Source organism: Amphibalanus amphitrite, unplaced genomic scaffold (assembly GCF_019059575.1).
Source record: "Amphibalanus amphitrite isolate SeventyFive unplaced genomic scaffold, NRLGWU_Aamphi_draft 001181F_arrow, whole genome shotgun sequence".
NCBI lineage: Eukaryota > Metazoa > Arthropoda > Thecostraca > Balanomorpha > Balanidae > Amphibalanus > Amphibalanus amphitrite.
In genome coordinates this window covers 177,231-184,005 of record NW_024882675.1, presented here as the reverse complement: position 1 = coordinate 184,005, position 6,775 = coordinate 177,231, and the positions used below count along the sequence as shown (strand labels likewise).

Below are 6,775 nucleotides of genomic sequence, written 5' to 3'. Positions count from 1 at the left end.
TGGCAGCGCCCCGCGGGCATTTTTTCGCTTAGGGTCATTTTGTGGTAAGGAGGATCAGAAAATCACCCTTCCAACTTTCTCCAGGCCTGGGTGTTTTATCGAGCGCGCCTGAAAACGCACAGTGGACCGGAATCACACTTCGATTGCGTTACTTCGTATGAGGTAATACGATCAAAAGTGCGCTCTTTTCTCAATCAATAAGGACAAGTGCGTTAAAACACACTTATAAAGTTTTAAGTTAAAAGCTTTAAAATGCTAAATTTCAACATTTCTACGCTGATGATAATCGTTAGTTTTTTCAGACTTTGGCATGAAAACGTAGGCATTCAGATCCACCGTGTGACCGGTCACCGTATGCAGTAGTGTGATGGTGTGAGTTGGGGAGTCAAGGCCGTGTGGGGAGAAGGTGAGGAGATGCCGGTGTGCCGACGCGGCAATTGGCAGTGATTAGACAGTTGTGCATGCATTGTTCATCTAGCATATCATTTGCTTGGGCAAATTTATAGGCATGGCGCCTGTTTATCCGTCTAATTCAAAGGAAAGGTGTGAGTACCAATACTGGTCGTACTTTTCATAGTCATAGTCCAGGTCCTGAAATGACTGGCACCTGAAATTTTCAGGATATGTCGCAAGAGGCTCATTCCCAGACGTTGTGCCAAATTTTGCGGCGCGACGCGACACCACCTTTTACGCTATTCGCGAAAAAAAAAACTTAGGGAGGCTGCATCCCCCCTCCCGCCAGGCGAGGGCTAAGTTGGAGACAGTGATGGGACTAAGATGTTCGTTGGAGCAACTCCAAGCATTTTATCGACCTCTGAGGTTAGGTTAGGTTAGGTTAGGTTAGGTTAGGTTAGGTTAGGTTAGGTTAGGTTAGGTTAGGTTAGGTTAGGTTAGGTTAGGTTAGGTTAGGTTAGGTTGGTTAGGTTAGGTTAGATTAGGTTAGGAGGTTAGGTTAGGTTAGGTTAGGTTGGGTTGGGTTGGGTTGGGTTTGGGTTGGGTTGGGTTGGGTTGGGTTAGGTTAGGTTAGGTTAGGTTAGGTTAGGTTAGGTTAGGTTAGGTTAGGATAGGTTAGGACAGGTTAGGTTAGGTTAGGTTAGGTTAGGTTAGGTTGGGTTGGGTTGGGTTGGGTTGGGTTGGGTTGGTTTGGGTTGGGTTGGGTAGGTTAGGTTAGGTTAGGTTAGGCTAGGTTAGGTTAGGTTAGGTTGGATTGGGTTGGGTTGGATTGGGTTGGGTTAGGTTGGGTTGGGTTGGTTTGGGTTATGTTGGGTTGGGTTGGGTAGGTTGGGTTGGGTAGGTTGGGTTGGGTTAGGTTAGGTTAGGTTAGGTTAGGTTAGGTTAGGTTAGGTTAGGTTAAGTTAGGTTAGGTTAGGTTAGGTTAGGTTGGTTAGGTTAGGTTAGGTTAGGTTAGGTTAGGTTAGGTTAGGTTACGTAAGGTTAGGTTAGGTAAGGTTAGGTTGGGTTGGGTTGGGTTGGGTTGGGTTGGGTTGGGATGGGTTGGGTTGGGTTGGGTTGGGTTGGGTTGGGTTGGGTTAGGTTAGGTTAGGTAAGGTTAGGTTAGGTTAGGTTAGGTTAGGTTAGGTTAGGTTGGGTTATGTAAGGTTAGGTTAGGTTAGGTTAGATTAGGTTAGGTTAGGATAGGTTAGGTTAGATTAACCTAACCCAACCATAACAAGCCTAACCTAACCTAACCTAACCTAACCTTACCTAACCGAACCTAACCTAACCTAACCTAACCTAACCTAACCTAACCTAACCTAACCTAACCTAACCTAATTTTGACGTGATGTACCGAAAAGCAGCATGGGGTTTCATGCCGGCCCCCGCCGAAGTTAGTTGGTAGCACTGCTGCTCCACGGCGTACATTTCCTACCAGCCCATAGGGTTTACATGTTAAATGACCTGTTTTCGTCGAGCGATATCTCGGTCAACCTTTGAAGGAATCAATGGTTCTTAGTCTCAAATGATAGATCGATGAATTTTCTTTCGACAATTCCTCTACCATTTTTCACGAAACCCAGCCGAACTTCTACGGCGTACAGGGTAAAGATTTCTCTGCACGCCAGCACCCGCGATCCGGCTCTCCGATCGTAAGCGCGCGGTCCTCGGTAGCGCAGTCGGTAGCGTATCGGGCTACGGATCCGAGGGTCGTGAGTTCGAATCCTGGGAGCGCCGCGTGATTTCGGCTAGAATTGAATGATGTAGATTCTTGAATGTTTGCATAATCAATTATTAATAGCTAATTGAATGTATCTGCCCACTAATCAGCCTCTAAAGCCTGGTGCTCCTGGGCGGGCTGGCCGTCGGTCGCGGCCGAGACCAGCACCGCCTGGTCAGCCGTCACCTGTAGGGCGCACGGGGAAAAGGGATACAGTCAGGAGCCGCGGCCGTAGTTATTCATTTCCAATCGACAATAGGGCATTGGAGCAGTGTTCCCGCCACTTCTAATGAGTAGTTATGTCGAGCCTACCACAGTGTACTTCACAACTAGAAAACGCACTCAACAATAATCACACAACAACGGCACACTCTCAGGGCCATTTTAACAAAACACCCGCGGTTATAATTAGCATTACTCGGTATAATGACTGACCGTGCATCGTGTGTGGACGTGGCAGTTGTAGAGCAGCGCAGCGGTCGGCCGGCGCCGCTCAAGCTGGGAGACACACCGGCACAGCCGGGACGGGTACATGGGCTGCTGCTCGTTCCACTGGATCGTCTGACAGCGCAGCTGGAGACGCACCTCACCGGCCTGAGGACGGGGGAACCGGGACAGATAAACAATACACCAGCTGAATGCTGGGAGACGCACCTCACCGGCCTGGGGACGGGGGAAGACTGGGTGATACAACCGGGACAGACAAATAACACAGCTGCTGTAGACGTATATACCTCCCCGGCCTGGTGACCGCGCGCGGGTGATGCGACATCATAGATCAACAGCGATCAGCCGGATCATCGGAGCAAAAAAGCACGCATCTCAGGAGCCCATCTCCTTGCAAGTCTGCGATCATATCTCAACGCCTAACTGCAGCAGCTCTTCAAACAATGCAGCTGATGCTGCCTTTTCGAACATCCCCGCTATGCACGGACCCGCGCCGCCCAGCTCCCCGTTGGCGGCCACCACTGTCAGCCGCCGCCCCTTCCTCCGCTGCGCGGAGACCCACCTTTTCCAAGTCTCCATGGCCAGCCACCACGGTGACTCGCGGCTCCAGCACCGTCAGCTACAGGCCGCGAGCCGGGGTGTTGGGCTCCAGCGCCGCCGCCTCTCCGTGCGGCACTGGGCCCGGGCGGGCCTCTCCGTCCGCTGCGGGAGAGGGCAGAGGGTAGAGGAGAAGGTCAGGGCGGGCCTCCCCGCCTGCAGCAAAACAGGGGGAAGGAGCGGTCAGGTGGGTCTCCCCGGCCGCTGCAGGAGAGGGCAGAGGGGCGTTAGTGATAGTGGGCAGATGAAACGGAATGTTTATTTCAAAGATATACGCTTTTTCACTAGTACGGCAACTACACTTCTCAGAGGTGAAAATCGCTGATATAATTGGGACGCACTGCCGAAAAAGAAGGAACTTGCAAGTCACAAGTAGCGATGGGGACGACTCATGAAGAACAGTGCATCATGTTAAACAACTTCAAGCTAACTCTGAGCGCTACTCAGTACACACTACTCACCCTGCTGGGGCCGGCTGCAGGGCGGGTATTGGTACTCACTACTCACCCTGCTGGGCCGGCTGTAGGGCGGGTAGGTGACGCTGTGCGCCGCCGTCAACAGGTGACTGAGCTGTCAGAAAGTCACACGTCAATAAACGAGTCCTTTCTACACGCTGCGTCTAAATCACTCTAATGGACGTTACAAAAACACGCCAGGATTCTACGATCCTTGTCCAGTTTCTGCAGCAGCAGCGCGAGTCACTGGCAGCGCTGTTGCTGCCAGACGACGGCCGTCGGCGCCCGGCGCACGCGCGCCGCGCACCGGTCGGCGTGTCAGCTGGTAGCGGCTGTGCGCTGCCAACGCCGGCGCAGCAGCTGGCGGAACACGACAACCTGGCGGGACGCATGGCCGGGTCAGAGGGGGAGTGGGAGCCGACAGGGTCAGCCACATCACAGTGGATGCCTACCTCACCCCACACTGACAAAGTGCCACCATGCCAGGAAAATGTTTCACCTCAGAACAGCATGAACCTAGAAAGAAAACAGGATTGCATAGCTCCTGTGTAGAATAGTCATAGACATAAAGCATAGACTCAAATTATTGAGCCATAGCCAAGATTTTACTGAGGGAGGGGCCACAGGTCGCGGCCTAGTGTCGTACCCCCTCCAAAAAGGAAAACTCGGATTTGGCCCACTATTTTTGGGGGTATGGTACAGCTGTTTTTATTTATCTTTATTTTATTTTATTTCTCGCCTTTAGGGTAGACCATGACAGCCGTGGCCACTCCCTTGGCTACATCCCTAGATTGAACGAAGAAGCAAATTGAAGAAGCAGCTTTGACCATAAGCGCAAACATAACATGGAACAGACTACATTTTTATGCAGTATGTTATGAAGTCAACATTGCATGCTTTATATAGGCAATCTAATCTTCACCAATCCATTTTGTTAAGCACTTATCTACTTTTCTAGTTTCAATTGATTGGTCAATGCTCGTATACATAATTATCAGCATTCAAATATATGATGCTGAGACCTGTTCAATCTCTGACCAACTCCCTGTATCATACAAAAGAAATAATTGTAGCATTATGCATAGGGTCATAACTTACTGATCACTTTCTGTCAACAGCCTGCAAGCAGCATTGCGATCTTCCCTCCGCAGTGACGGAGACCTCTGTCATGTGCGCATGGTGTGTTGTGTTGTGTTTGCATTCAAGAAATTTCAACAGCTAAAAAGGAAAAACAAAACATTTCTTTAAATACCTGCATGTTTGCTATTATAGCAAGCTAGGATGCAATGAGTATAAAAGTATACAAAAATCCCAATCAATAGGTTCGGAATGGAATAGGTTGTGAGGTGTTAGGTACTGTAGTAGGCTGGTTGAAAGGTTTGTATGTTGTAGACATCTGGCATGGGGGTTTTAGGTTGGTATTAAGGGTATTACAAACTTTTTAGGAAAGTAGGTAAGGTTAGGTCAGGAATGTTGGTTATTTTCATTCAAATTTCACACTTGTTCACTTTAATTGTATTCCAAATTGACACAAATTTTTAAAAGTTATGGTGAAAACATGTTCCTTTCCTATGTGAATTGTGATGTTAGTATTTGAATTTTATCAAGGCCCTATGAATTTTATATGCAGGAAGTCAAACATACTTGACTATCATACCAAGATACCTATAAGAAACAGGTAGGTCCGATGTGGTCCGATGTTTTGAGTAAAGCCCTGGTGACGTCACAGACGTTTCTTAAATGGAGAATTTCGCCTATAAGAAAAATATTTTACAAACGAAAATTTGTGTTCTATTAGGAAAAAATACAATCTTTCAATTTCATCATGAAACTTATATAAATTAATTACAAAACTTGAAATCCTGTGAGTGTTTGTCCCAACCCCCTGCTATACCTTTGGTCACGTGACTGCCATGATAAACTTTGCGTTTTGCAATGTTATGACTAAAACTTTAGTAATAAATGTTACACGTGTATTATTTATGATCTCTTAGGCAGCAATCGTGTAATTATATTCCTAAAATATATACAACCTGTTGAAAAGAGGTCACGTGATGTTACCAAATTGTGCTCTGACAGCATCTTCTTGAACTTCGATTTTGAGTACTTTGTACCTTCATTGAGGCCTAATAACGGACGTTTTTAGTTATGAAATGAAACAATGAAGCTAATGAGGGCAAAATTTAATCATTTTTGCACTTTCAGGCCGGGCTATCCTGGCATGAACTTCAGCCAGTTTGTGTGTTAAGCCTATGGTGAAGGGAAAACTTCACGCCCGGCTGACGTCACAGACCTCGGCTACCAAATCGTGTCCGGTGGGGGTCGTATCATACCACCAACTACAAAATGCCCAATCTGAGACGCTTTTGTTATTGTATGAGCCGCGTCATATTTGAAAGCAAATATATTTGCTGCCAAATTTCCCCCTTCATTGGCATGAAGTAAATCCTTCATTACGTCACAGATCCGATCTAAATGACGTCACGATGAAATATTAAAGTCGCAATATTTCAAAAAGTATACAATGAAAACGCGTAAAAACTTGCAGAATTCGTCACAGTGCCCTAAGTAACATTTCCGAATCCTAAACGGGATTTTTTCGAAGGTGGGATAGTCCCTTTAAGAAATTTAATAATTGAATGTCACGTGCGCGTCACGACTGCCAACCATAAGCGCTACCATATTCTAGTTTGAACTAAGTTTTTGCTAGTCCCGACCACATATAGTAGGTTTTCTAGTAGTTATACTAGAAATTCCTACCAAAGTTCGTCCTACCCTTCACTCAATATACCCTGGTTTCATGCAGCGTTTAGATGCATCCACCAACGCGATCATCAATGTCCCGGTTGACAGTGACATACGCCGGCGATCACCGCTAAGAGCGGCATGGAATGATGCTCTGGGAGTGCCATGAATCTTCATGTTATGTACAGGGTGTTTCACTAAAAGTGTCAAAAAGTAAATGCCTATTAAAGTTATATAAAATATGCAAATCACGTGGTTGCGCACGTGGCTTGGTTGCAAATTTTTGGACATTTATGCTTTGTCCATTTAAGATATATTTTACACTCATACGGAGCGAGGGCAGGAGGCCAAAGTTAGGGTAAGTGGCTCCTATCAC

At 47.1% G+C, this 6,775-nt stretch overlaps 1 long non-coding RNA gene across 4 annotated transcripts; it reads right to left on the bottom strand.

The window, feature by feature from the left end:
* Window positions 1–1,962: 1,962 nt before the first annotated feature.
* On the bottom strand, window positions 1,963–4,931 carry LOC122370887. Of its 4 annotated transcripts, none has more exons than XR_006254635.1 (5): window positions 4,753–4,931; window positions 3,661–4,032; window positions 3,165–3,304; window positions 2,591–2,749; window positions 1,963–2,341 (listed from the first exon to the last, which is right to left on the bottom strand). It is a non-coding gene; the product is annotated as an uncharacterized LOC122370887 (long non-coding RNA). The 4 variants fall into 4 exon arrangements; XR_006254633.1 differs by having other exon boundaries at window positions 2,209–2,341; window positions 3,707–4,032; window positions 4,753–4,918; XR_006254634.1 differs by lacking the exon at window positions 4,753–4,931 and having other exon boundaries at window positions 2,210–2,341; window positions 3,661–4,327.
* Between the last annotated feature and the right edge of the window lie 1,844 nt (window positions 4,932–6,775).